The sequence below is a fragment of the Danio rerio genome, chromosome 22, assembly GCF_049306965.1.
Source record: "Danio rerio strain Tuebingen ecotype United States chromosome 22, GRCz12tu, whole genome shotgun sequence".
NCBI classification, from domain to species: domain Eukaryota; kingdom Metazoa; phylum Chordata; class Actinopteri; order Cypriniformes; family Danionidae; genus Danio; species Danio rerio.
The window spans coordinates 15,540,983-15,555,539 of NC_133197.1; positions in this window are offsets into that span (position 1 = coordinate 15,540,983).

Genomic DNA, 14,557 nt, shown 5'->3' on the forward strand with positions numbered 1-14,557 from the left:
TGATTGAAGTTTTTAAAGCATTTTTGAAATGTTGACTACTACCTCTGAAGGTAAGCTATATGTAGGCTTTAAGGTAGAACTTTTTGGAGTAAATCAGGTAAAAAGTTGTCCCCTGAGGGCTGATTTATACTTCTGCATTAAGCAAAGTCTTCGCCGTGATCGTCACCGACACTGATGCGCACCTCTTAAAAAACGTAACTACATTTTGAAACGATTTGTATCGCAAGCTTTGTCATTGGTCGGCTTGGTAGCGCTGACAAGTGTGGGCAGGACTGAGAGCAGTGCAAACCCGTTGGGGCGAGTGTTTACAAGTTTCGAGTCCCATGAAGGAGGTCCTGATGGAAAAGTTTTGTTTTGTGTTTACCTTATAATTAAAGTTGTTGCACGTCCCCCGGTTCCTGCCTCAAAATGAGTGAGTTTGAGCTACTTCTATAATAAGGTAACGTTTAGAAAAAACAAAACACCAGCGAAGAAACTCAACTCATGGAACATAAAAACCTCACCTTCAGCTAGTGATTCGGAAGTGTTATTGCAGAGCAACACAAACAGCATGCAGAAGTATAAATGCAGGACAACGCGCAAGGTGCGTCATTCGATCACTTGATGCAGAAGTATAAACCAGGCTTTAGTGCTATTGTACTCCTAAAATGAGCATATTAGTACCTTGGAGAAGTACTATGTACTCAAAAGGCATTACTATAAACATCTAAGGGATATTTAAGGTCCAGAGATGTCATTTAAAAGGTACAGTCTCTGTGGCTCCCCAAAAAGGTACATGTTATGCCTCATTCACACTTACAGCGACTTTGTAGCTGCCTGTTGCTCTGGGTGGCAACCTGCTGCAAACGCAGGTCTGTTTAGATCTACAGCACGGAGAATACAACTGGTCTCTGAGCGAGCTGAGAGAGGATCACGTGAGCTCTGCTGCATTGTAAAAAATCCTGGTTGCCTTAAATTTTCAGGCGGAATCAAATTAACCTTCCATTGAACTTATACTATGTTAAACTGACTTAAAACAGCTTCCATAATTTATAAAATTAAGTTAGAACATCATTAACTTAGTTTATTAAGTTACAATGACCTAAAAACATACGCTGTCAGGAATAATTGATCATTTAATTTTTTACAGTGTGGTGCTCCTATTGGCTGTCACTTAAGAAAGTTGCTCTTCATTTGCATAAAGTTGCATAAATTCTCAACTTTGTCGCATCACTCAGCTGCCAAAGGTCGCTGTTGCTTGCGTGGACAAAGGTTCGGTGGAAGTCGTAAAAAAAGAACAGGCAGTTGTCGCTTTGCTGCAGCAAGTCGCTTGTAGTGAGAATAATAATAATAATAATACATTTTATGTATAGTGCGCTTTTCTCAGACCCAAATCGCTACAGGCATACAGGCAAACAAAGCAGAACAATAAAAACAGTAAAAGAGACTACAATAAAACAATAAAATATGAACGAGTCAATATAATTGAACGATAAAATTTACAAAAATAATCAATCAAGTTAAAAGCAATGGTAAAAAGCTAAGTCTTGAGAAGTTTCTTAAAACATTCCAGAGAAACAGCATTCCTGATGCTGATGGGTAGGCCATTCCATAGCTTAGGAGCACTGTACGAAAAAGCACGACCACCCATATTCTTTAATTTACAGCATGGCTGATACAATATAAGTCCAAATGAAGAGCGAAGACTATTGGTGGGAGTGGCCAAAGTGGTGGGAGTGGTGAATGGGGCTTTAGTAATAATGCCTCCCCACAAAAAAAATTTACCTCTTTGAAAATTTGGGGGGTAAAGAAAGTGGAAAGCTTTCTTTATAAAGGAACTGGCCTATTACAAAACATTATTAGTACCTACTAATATGCACCTTTGATTGAGTAAATAAATAGGGTACAAAGTTGCCACTTTAATGATATATCTTAAAATTGTAATATCTACATTATGAAAATGAATATGCACTAAATAGTGGACAGTTATTTCCCATTAAGTGCACTGCCATACAAACTGTTTAGTATGTTTTGATGGGCAGACAAGGTAGACATTTGTCCCATCAAGGTTATAGTGGTTGTATTCCTAACAGTACAGTTTTAGCACATTCCTCTGAGACCGTACAGTAGCAAAAAAAACAACCTCATGAAACAGCTGTCAAAGTGTACAAGAAAATCACGTGGAAATACCAAAATTCATGTGCTTCACCCTCCTGACCTTCATTTTCCTGTAACGACTCATTTCTGGTCAACTTTCTGGGCATTTTTGTGTGGAAAACCGGCTTGCTAGAGTTTCACCGTACCTTATTAAGTTTCTCCAGTCGACATGCTGACGGTGCGGCCGGAATGTTGGGTCAGACTCCAGACCCTCTCACGTACCGTAGCAACCGTCTGTCGCGTCTCCGCCTCCACCTTCCCAACCGTAGTCATCATATGTGTGGTTTAGCTTGGCCTGGCTTCGCTGCCGTGCGAACCTCCAAGCTAAATATTTTCCCCTCCGCAGGTTTTCAGTGGGAGCCTGTGGGAAACTGCCGGAGCTTACAGCAGCAGGAATGCACTGCCTGCTCTCTCGTCTTTCTTCAGTTTATTGTCTTAACCTGAACATGCAACAATAACCCATCTCCCTCTCTGTTCTCCCCAGGCCTTAGCATTAGCATTCAAATCCTGCACTCGCCCCAGCCACCGACGGGCCAAGATCTACAGGGGCAGAAATGGAGAAGCTTGGGGAATTTTTCTTCCCCATCAGCAAAACATTGTCTTGTGAGTGCAGGTGGGCGTTAGGAGATGCTCCAAGGTAGATAGCGACCTCAAGGTGCTGTCGCTAATCATGCTAATCCTAACCACATTGCGCTGCAGGAGCAAACAGGATAGCCAAAGGATCGATCAAGATGCTAAAAGTTGGGTTTATGCAAATATGGCTGGCACTGTTTGTGGGGATGGTCAAGAAACGGAGGTTCACACACGCTTGCTAGCATAATTTTCATCTCTTGTAACGTGTTCCCACAGTTAGCAGGGCACTTGAAAGGTAAAACAACCTCTGCTGACCACATGAAAAGGAAACTCTGACTTGTAGCTTTAGCGCTTTGTGCCCTGCTAGTAATATCATAAACCTAGCGCTCTTTTATGTGTGATTACGTATCATAATAGTCATAATTGTGCTATTTTACCCTTGCACAAGTGCTCTAAGGCAGGTGTTTGAACTTTGACAGCTCTGCGTGTACCTTTAGTGTCCATTTCCCTAACTGCAATTGCTAATTGCTTTAACCTTAGCTCCTGAGTTTGTTCTTTATTCCTAACCACTCTGCTGTACCTTTTTTTCGATGAGACAAAACCAGGGACATGCTGTGCAGCAGATCATTGTGTTCCCATACAACTAAACTTCCCCTCGGGGTCAATTTTCAGTCAATATGATTATTACAGGATCTCTACATCTGGGCAGGCGTTCAACACGCTGAATGAACAAGTTATACGGTTATTAGCAACATAACAGGCCGTCGTATGTTAGCTGATTTTTGTTTACAACTTTTGTTTTGACAGTTCCCGAGGGTGGTAGCATGTATAAAAGCAAACTATTCGTTGTTTAGTGAAATTCGGCATTTATAGAAACAATAATAAGGTCAAAAGGGCGTGTAGGGATTAATGTTATTGGGGCAAAATGACTAGGACGTTGCATTGATATTGTGTGCTGGGTCAGGAGTCTCGGCTGTCCTCGTTCCCATGAAATTTAACACCGTCCAACAGTGTTTCTATCACATTCATAATCCTGCAGTTCTGGTTCACTGCTACATGAGTGGAAAAAACTCCCTCACAAACACTTATTAAGTACAGGCTTTTCACTCTAAGAAAGCAATATATAACAAAATAAGGCATTTTGATGTAGGTTGAAGCATAAAATATAGGGGCAGCACTTATTCTATAGTAATCGCAAATGTATGCTCTTACTGTACACAATGTACTTACTTCTAAAGGGTAAAATAGTCGATCCAGTTTGAGTTTTTAAGTTTTGTTGAACACAAATGAAGATGTTTTGAAGAATGTTGGAACCTGATAACCATTGACCACCATAAAAACTAATTCTATGGAAGTCATTTGTTACAGGTATGCAACATTCTTTAAAATATCTTAATTTGTGTTTAACAGAACTAAAAATGAATTGATGGCAGAGTTTATATTTTTGGTTAAACTATCTCTTTAAGGTTAGGTTTTAGGGGTAGGTTCAGGTGTAGTACCTTTGTGCAGTACCTTATACCTAGACTACAGCTGTCCACAAGATGTTTGGCCATATGAGAAATGGTTGTGCCCAATTGAGGTTTCTCTCAAGGTTTTTTTTTTTCTTTCACTTTCGCCCATTGGTGAAGTTTTTTTTTTCTCCTTGCCACTGGCTTGCATAGTTCGGGACTTGTAGAGCTGTGCATCGATGGATTACTCTTAAGTGTTTGGACTCTAAGTAGTGAATATTAAAACACATGAGCTAAACTAATCTAAACTAAACTTAAACTCTGAAAACCGAACTACACAGTTTCAATTCACCATAATCTATGTGAAGTTGCTTTGACATAATCTACATTGCAAAAGCGCTATATAAATAAAGATGAATTGATTGAATTGAATTATTGTAACTATCATAATAAGTGTATGTTCAGATGGAAACTGAGGTTGTAGTATAACATGCTGCCCACATGTATATTGATTCAGAAACTTCTTTATAAGACAAGTTTAGTTTCAGATGCTAAGCAATTCGAAAAATGCTTCAAGTTAAGATGCATGACTGATGTTTATCTGGTCTGAATGAGTTATCCTCATAATATCTGACCTGTGTGCTTTTAAACAATAGCAGCAATATATGAAGGCCATCAGGGCCAAAAATCTTTAAATGAACATGATTGTCAAACATTTAAATGTGCTTATTTAATGCGCATTAGACAGTTTGACCATGTTGAGGCAACAGTTTTTATGTTTGCATACGTACAGGCAAAAACATCTTTCACACATACATATTTCATCAGATGCTGTGTATGTATATACCAACCAGCGCTGTAAAAATGCACACAATTCTTTCAGATTGTTCCAACACAAATCGATTAAGTTAACTAGGCAAATGTGAGTGGACTGAACAAAAAACAATTCAGTTTTCCACCAAAAACATCAAGAATTGTGTTGTTTTAGCTCATTTGTACATAAAGAGTTTGAACAAGCAGCAAAATATGTTTTTCTGAGTGAGCATTGGGTGCAATTAGTTACAAGTAACTAGTAACAGTAATTAAATTACTTTTCTGCTATAAAATAAGGGATTACTTTAAATATTTTTGGTAAGTTATAATTTATGTACATACTTAAATACTGTACATAAAATCAACATTTCTGTATTAATCAATTCAAAGAAGCATAGGAATTGTTTTTTGTTGTTGTGTATGGGGGTTTCCCAGTTCTGAGTTGTAGCTGGAAGGACATCCGCTGTGTAAAACATATTCTGGACAAGTTGGTGGTTCATTCCACTGTGGCGACCCCTGATTAATTTAAGGGACTAAGCCGAAAAGAAAATGAATGAATAATTCTCGTTAACTTCCAGCCACAGCCGTATGTGATATATAGCTGATTAACTATGTGGATGGATATTTACAGCCTTCTGAGCCTACTAGTTGGTGCAGAAGGCCCCTAGTGGCCCATATCTGTTAGCCTATAACCACTGATAATGCCCATTCAATCAAGTGATAACGTTTGAATCGGCTGCAAGAGTTGTGTTGTTTAAGCTGAAGTAACTAGTTACTGTAATTAGATTACTTTTCCGCTGATAAAGTAAAGTAAGGGATTACTTTTGATTTTTATTAAGTTATAATGTACAAGCTTTAAATACTGTACATAAATTCAACAGTGCTGAACAAATAAAAGAAGCATAGGAATGTTTTTTTTTTTTTATAGAACTTTCCGTAGTGTATGAGTGTGTGTGTGATTGAGACTGTATCTGTGTTTCCCAGTACTGGGTTGAGGTTGGAAGGCCATCCGCTCTGTAAAGTATATGCTGGAATAGGTGGCGGTTCATTCTGCTGTGTTGACCTCTAAAATAAAGAATAAGCTAAAGGAAAATGAGTGAATTAATAACATTTATGAAATATTGTATCATTGCTTTGAAATGTTTTGATGCATATAATGTACATTATTCTTTATATAGTTATTCAAGCTAAAAGATTAAATTATAAATCTTTAAAATTTAAAGAATTAGGTTTATTTGTGTGGTCAAATAATTAAATAACCTATTGGGTAATTAGGTTACTTTTAGAACATTCGTTCATTCATTTTCTTGTAGGCTTAGTCCCTTTATTAATCCGGGGTCGCCACAGTGGAATGAACCGCCAACTTATCCAGCAAGTTTTTACGCAGCGGATGCACTTTCAGCCGCAACCCATCTCTGGGAAACATCCACACACACATTCACACACACACACTCATGCACTACAGACAATTTAGCCTACCCAATTCACCTGTACCGCATGTCTTTGGCCTGTGGAAACCCACACGAACGCAGGGAGAACATGCAAACTCCACACAGAAACGGCAACTCGCAGAGGCTCAAACCAGCAAACCAGCAACCTTCTTCTTCTACCTACTGCGCCACAGCTTCGCACATTTTTAGAACATAGTAATTAAAATACAATTTTATTAATGTAATTAGTAATCTTAGCCTACACTGATAACAATATACCATCAAATATGCAAATACATTTTTAAATACTGCATTTTTATTCATGCTGACATGATTAAAATGCATTTTTATGGTATCAAATTTTACATTTGACTGAAAGATTTTGGCCCTGTTAGCCTTCCATACTAATATGTGTATCTTTACCGCCTTTCCTCAAAGACATGTAATCTAACAGCATGTTGACTGACAGGCTTGAACCTGTGTTTTTAGCTTTCTGTGGTTATTTAAGAGCATCTACGCGTCAATTTTACTAAACTGTGAATTTGACGAAAGATTACATGCTCTTCAAATAAGTCAGTAGTCATCCAATCATGGCATATTGTCTACTTTGTGTTTGTTCCTGTCATTTCACAGCCTCTTTTACCCCAGGTCAAGTTGCTTTTCAAACCCCTCACAGATGCAAACGCTAAAAACACCAATCGCTTCTGTGCGTCCATTTCAACTCTGAAAATTGGGTCTGTATTAGAGGCCTGAATGAAGCACATAATTATGCGTCTACACCTGACTTGAAAGAGAAACACAGGACGGTATGTGTGTGTGTTTGCATGCGTGCGTGTGCTTCAGGAGCCCACCAAAGTTGCGTCTGAAAGCAACAAGACGAACTGACAGAGAACTCACCGCAACACATCAATTCAATAGAAATGTTTGCTCAGCGCTCTTTCTGGCGAACAAAACACCTTCGCGTTAGACACAACAGTCGTAATTATGCGCTAGGTGATCTTTTGAACTCAACCTTCACAAATTAGAGGTTCAAGAATGTGAAAAGGAAGACCCGAACATGACAGAATGACAAGCAATATGTCTGATGAGAAAAAGAAAAGTCAACAAATACACACATTCTCACTTTGCACTTCTTTTGACTTGGCATGACTGCTGTTTTAGCTTTTTTTTAAGGGATAGTTCACCCAAAAATTAAAGTTTGTTACTATTTATGCCGCATTGTTTATATCTTTTAATATTTACCTATACTATTGTATGTTTTTAATGAGATGTTTAAATAGTTGTAATACACATTTCTTGCAATTTAATAAATAAAATCAGCCCGATATCATGAGGAAACATAAATATTTTTCACTGTAAAAAATTTTTTGGGTTCCACACGATTGATTTGTGTTGGGACAACATGAAGGAATCATGTTGACCTATTAGTTTTTGCTAATTAAAGTGGATTGAACATAAAACAATTAATTTGTTCCCCAAAAAATCTTAAGAATTGTAAAGAAGTTCAAGAAATTCAAACAAACAGCAAAAATAATCTTCTGGGCGTACATATTGTTTAAAAATTGGTGTAATACGTTTAAACTAATGTGTATTTTTCTGCTTGAAAACCTACGATTTTCAATAGATACGTTCCCCCAAACCTCACCCCTTAAACCACCCCTCATTGGCAGACATACCAAGTTAGGGGAAGCCATTTCCGGGGATGACAAGCTGACAGAGATGATTTGCGGGATATTGCTCTGTGATGTTCGACATATGCGTATGTGAAAACGCGGGGGGCACAACGTGTCTGAAGAGCGAGGACGAATGTGGTGGAGAGGGGTGTGCGATGTATTTGCAGGACACTCCCGGAACTGTCTGCATTGCGGTATGAGCAAATTATATGAAAATATGTAAGATGAATTAATACAAAGTAACCACTAAATCAAAAGCAAATTGCATTGATAAAACCTATTATTGACCTATTAATTGCATTGATAAGGCTTATTATTAATCATTTGCTAAATTTCAAAAGTTCTAAGCTTACATTTTTGAAGTTTACTATTACATTTACATTTACTAAGCTGCTTTGATACAATCTACATTTTAAAAAGTAAATTGCTATATAAATAAACATGAATTGAATTTAATTATTTAGGTCATTACCCATTATTCATTAATAATCTTTTCATTCATCAAGCTGTTTGCTGCTACAAATAAATAAAGCAGATTGTTAAGAACTTTTTTCAAAAAGCAAATCGATCAAATAGACACGATGAAAAGATTGAGAAGAGTTATGCCGTGGATACACTAGAGTTTGAGCATGCAAAATTCTGTAGTACTGCGCTGCAAAAAGGGGAGAGGATTAGACATTTTGGCAATTTGTCCATATTTTAAAATTCTGTACAGAGAGGTTGTGTTTAAATTTTCGATTGGTCTCACGCAGTAACATGACGCGATTTCACAAGTCAGAGTTTACTAAGCCCCAGTATAGTGAAAGGGACTCTATACTGCTCAGTGAGTGTCGTCTTTTGGATTAGACATTAAACTGAGGTCCCGACTCTCTGTGGTCATGAAAAATCTTCAAAAAGAGTAGGATTCTGGCCAAAACTGTCCACTGGCCTTTGTCCATCCAGGCCTCCTAACCATCCCCATATCATAATTGGCTTTATCGCTATGTCTCATCTCCACCAATCAGCTGGTGTGTGGTGTGCAGTCTGGTGCAATATGGCTGCTGTCACGTCATCCAGGTGGATGCTGCACACTGGTGGTGGATGAGGAGGTTCTCCCCAATGTGTAAAGCTCTTTGAGTGTCCAGAAAATGCTTTATAAATGTACGAAAATATTTATTATTATTATTATTATTATAAATTGACTAGAGCATGAATGTAAAGTGTTATTATGTGTGACATTGATTATATTTGACATTGATTATAATTTTTTCTTTCTTGCTTACTCCCAGGGCCATTTATAACAAATATGATATTTAGCCGCACCATACTAGTGTTTTGTAATATAAACTTTTTATGAGGTGGGTTGTTAGCCCAACGCTTAACCCACAACCTGGAGGACCAGGTTATACACACATACACTTTGGACAATTTTAGCTTACCCAATTCACAGCACATCAGTCTTTTGAACTGTGGGGAAAACCAGAGCACCCGGAGGAAACCACACGAACACGGGGAGAACATGCAAACTACACACAGAAATGCCAACTGACCCAGCTGGGTCTTGAACCAGCGACCTTCTTGCTCTGAGGCGACAGTGCTAACCACTGTGCCATTGTGCCACTCAATGATTATAATATAATGTTAAATTTAAAGAAAGTTTAAATGTTTTGTAATAACCCCTAATAACAGTAGTAACTTTTTTCTGATGAGTATTTCGATGAGTGCCCCATGAAGGATTAAACAAGAATATTTATTCTCATTTTCCAAAAAAAAAAAAAAAAATGTAATTAAAAATAGTTTATACTTGAAACGAAAACAGGTTGAGAAATAAAGGATTATATTTCAATGGCGCTAAATTTGTTTTATTTTTACTTAAAGCATTGTTAAAATTGAATGTCTATCTAATACCATTTACTTTCTCAAGTAAATATCTTAATCTTGGTATTTTTGATTTAAGAATGTTTGTGTATCACTGTAAAAATGAAAATCTCTTTAGTTAAAGAAAATTCTGCAGCTTGCGCTTAAATATTTCACTAAAAGTCAAAGTGAACATTTCTCTGCACAGCGTTCTTCAAGTGCTCGTGAAACTGTAATTAGCTGAGCCATATTTGCTCGATGCGATATCTTTCTCAAAATGACCCATGCAAACAAATGAAGGCAAACACACACCAGGCTCACTATCTAACAGGGTGTTGGATCTGTTTTTGACATCTGAATAATCTTGTTTACACACTCGGCCAGTGACACATTTTCACATTTGCTCAACACAAGCCTTGCAATGAGGGGTGTGAAAAGGGGGCAATTAACCAAAGAGATTGAGATTGTCCAAAAAAAAATCAATCTTCTCAAAAAGTTGCATTTCCTCTGATGAAGCAATGCTCAAAACACGGTGAGTGAAGCATCCAAAGCTACACTGGAGAGTTTCTACAGAACGTTAAACCCTTTAAGTGCGGTTAAGCGTAGTAGGATGATTAAAGCAAAGGGGTTTACCAGACTTGTCGTGTATGTGTCTGAAGGGAGAATCTAGTAAAGTCCTGGTGGTCTGAAGCGTCTGAATGCGTAGGCATGAAGACCTTGTATCATTCTTTCCTTTTTGGATGTACACACCATGCGAGTCTTGTTAAATGTAATTGCGAATGCATTGTACGCTCACCGGCCACTTTATTAGGTACACCTGTTCAAGCATGTGTTAATCAGCTAATCACATTGCAGCAACACAGTGTAGATGTGGATCTGCTGAAATTAAAAGTGAGCATCAGAATCAAGAAGTAACAGTGACTCTGATTGTGATATGGTTGTAGTTTCTGGGTTTTTCTCATGAAACTGCAACCTTTGCTGATCTACAATAATTTCCAACCTTGAAGCAGATGAGCTACACCAACAGATTGGATTTAAACTTTGCTGTCAACAATCAAAAAGGATAGTAAGATAACACTGATTCTAACACTAACCTACATTAAGTACATTTTGTTTTCTGTAGTCAATCATGACGGGATTAAACGTGTTTTTGTTTCAATTTATAAATATCCAATTTTTTTTCATATTAAAAAAATTACAAAGAAATAGCATTTTCTCCAGACCTAAAATATTATAGAAAGTACTGTGGAAAAAATGGCCTTGCTCTGTTGAACAACACTTGTTAAAAGAAAAAGAAGTATAACTCTATATACATGTTAATATAGTATAAACAATGCATAAAGAATTGATCAGATTTAAAATAAATATTATATATTTTACTTATATATATTTAATAGATTTCAGTGCTTTAATATTTAGTCAGAATTGTTGTTGAAATACCTGTAAAAATGTTCATCAATAAATAGTGTAAATCACAGTTGAAGGTATGTTTTGGAGTGTACAGTTTGTTGATTTGTTATTACGCATTATCAGATAACGAGATCAGAAAAATATCGTCAAAATATTGTCTGAAAGTGGACAAAAGAGAACGGCAACATGTCTTCCTTGTCTTCTTGTGATTAGGTTGACCAAATTGCATCTTAAGGGGTTAGTTCACGCAAAAATGAAATTATACTTATCATTTACTCTTCCTCTAGAGGTCCCAAACCTTTATGAGTTTCCTTTTTTGCTAACACTTTTTATTTTGATGGTCCATTTGAGTATTAGTAGACTGTCTGCTTAATATACAGTTGAAGTCAGAATTAATAGCCCTCCTGAATTATTAGCGCCCCTGTTTATTTTTTCCCCAATTTCTGTATAACAGAGGGAACATTGTTTCAGCACATTTCTAAGCATAATAGTTTTAAAAACTTATTTCTATTAACTTATTTATTTTATCTTTGCCATGATGACAGTAAATAATATTTCACTTGATATTTTTCAAGACACTTCTATACAACTTAAAGTGCCATTTAAAGGCTTCCCTAGGTTAATAAGGTGGATTAGGACGGTTAGGGTAATTAGGCAATTAGCTTAAAAAAAAAAAAATTTGCCTAAAGGGGATAATAATTTTGTCCCAAAAATGGGTTTTAAAAAATTAAAAACTGCTTTTACTCTAGCCGAAATAAAAAAAATTAAGACTTTCTCCAGAAGAAAAAATATTATCAGACATACTGTGAACATTTCCTTGCTCTGTTAAAAATCATTTGGGAAATATTTAAAAGAGAAAAAAAAAAATCAAAAGGGGGCTAATAATTCTGACTTCAACTGTATATTGAAACTGCTCCTTCAAAAAACATTTAACTGACTATACGAAACTTTGCAAGTACATGTAAACTAACCCTAACTTCAACAATCTTTAACAATTTACTTATAATTTAATGAGAACACATGAGAACATGTAACTTAAATTCAACGAACGGACCATCAAAATAAAGTGTGGCTCTTTTTTCTGTTAAACACTAAATTATTTTGTAGAATGTTAGAAATTGACGTCCACAGTTTGACAAATACTAAAAAATACTGTGGAATTCAATGGTTACAGGTTTCCAACATTTTTCAAAATAACTTCTTAGAAAAAGTGACACTCAAACTGTTTTGTGGCAAGTGAAGAGTGCATAAATGATGACTGAATTTTTTAGTTTTGGGTGAACTATCCCTTTAATATCAAGTATAAACATGGCTTGAGGCTGCAGTTCACAGGTCCTCACTAAAATTTGACAACAGAAGACTGGAGAAAATGTGACTAATCTGATAAGTCTCCATTTCAGCTACAACATTTGGATTAGAGTAGTTCAATTTGGTGTACTGAAATCTCTCAGTAATCTTTCCAGCCCTACGAACATCAATGCCATGAAGTAAAATCCTAATAAAGTGGCCGGCGAGTGTGTATATCCTCTTCCAGCTCAATCACTCATTCAGGGATCTAAAAATGTTTCACAGAGCATTAAACTATTTACACAGCAAACACAAGCGTACCTTTGAATTCCAGCTCCTGGAAGAAGCCAGAGCCATATTTTACAGCGCAAGCCTATAAACTGCTTTAACAGTAGTCTTTTATGGTAAAATTAACTGTAACTTTAGGCTAATTTCCAATCATTCCTTTTCATCCTGTGGGCTATCAAATTTACAGGTACATCACAGATTTTCCACAGCGCTCAAATGTGCTAATAAACCGTGTGTTTTTTTTTATAAGTGGATGGCTGAAACTCGTTCTGGGGAGGTTTAAGCAAAGATTAACTGCACTCCGGAGACACTCAAAGACGAGTCTTCAATAAATATTCACCTACTATGCGCTCCAGACATTCGTCTTGGTGATAAGACCGCCTGCGTCATTTGTGCAGTTGATCTAGTATCACTTTATCGTAGTCGAAACAGGTAACTCGCGCTTGAGACGTGGGCATCATGCATGAGAATGGACCATTTGCTGATGTATTATGACAACATAAACACGTTCATTCCATTAGTGCTTTTAGAAGGCTTTCCACGGGTGCTTATAAATAAAACCACCTACAAAAACAGCCGTCACACGTGAGAAGAAGAAAAAAAAATGTGATAAACAAAGATGTATGAGGGAAAACTTCAGTCATAACACACCCTCGGTCCATGTTAATGCACAAAAGGAATAAGCATTTAGTCCAACATAGTAAACCTTAGATTTTATGGCCTATAACTAGACCGCAAAATTTCTAGAGTATTGCATTTATACAGTGTCACTAACTGGGACCAGATTCAAGAAACATGCTTAGGAAGAAGAATGTTGTTCTTAAAGGGGTAGTTCACTAATGAAGTAATGTGAATGAAAGTGAAGAAGGTAAAGAAATTCTGTCATCATTTACTCATCCTCAACTTGATCCAAACCTGTTTGAGTTACTTTATTCTGTGAACACGAAGGGAAAGAACACCCATTGACTTCCATAGTAATTCATGTTCCTACTATGGATGTCAATGGGTGTTTCTTCAGAATATCTTGTTTTTGTGTTCAACAGACGAAAAAATTTTGGTTTAGAACCACTTGGGAGTGAGGAGCGTGTGATAAACATTTAAGATCTCAAATTTGTTATTATTATATTTTATGTTTAAATAATTGCACATTGAGTTTCTCAGAATTTATCTTAAGAAATGTCTTATTTCTGAAATCCAAACGTGTAGTGTTTGTTTTGCTAGTGCACAGTGTTATTTTTAGGTGAACAAGTAATCTGTTGTACAAGTTAATTCACTGAAAGTCAATCAAAGTTTGACCATTTGCTTCTGAGTTTGGAATGGCCGTTCTTCAATGATGATGTCAAAAAACACTCACATGTAAACTGAAATGTGTGACCCATTTTGTTAGGTGTAATGTGTATTTATTTGCTTGCTTAATTTATTTTCTCACTTGGTCTATTGCATTAAAAATGACAATTCATTTGCAAAATAATTTGACACATTTGTTGCCATTTTAATGCCTTTATGAATTAGGATTTAAACAATTTTAGTTTTTTATGATTTAAAATATAAGTATTTCAGCTTTTTTAATTCAGTTCACCTTCATTGGCTTGTAAGGTTCATGTGAAATCAAATGTGCTTTTTTTAAAGGATCCCATGAAAAACAACTGACGGAAATGATGAA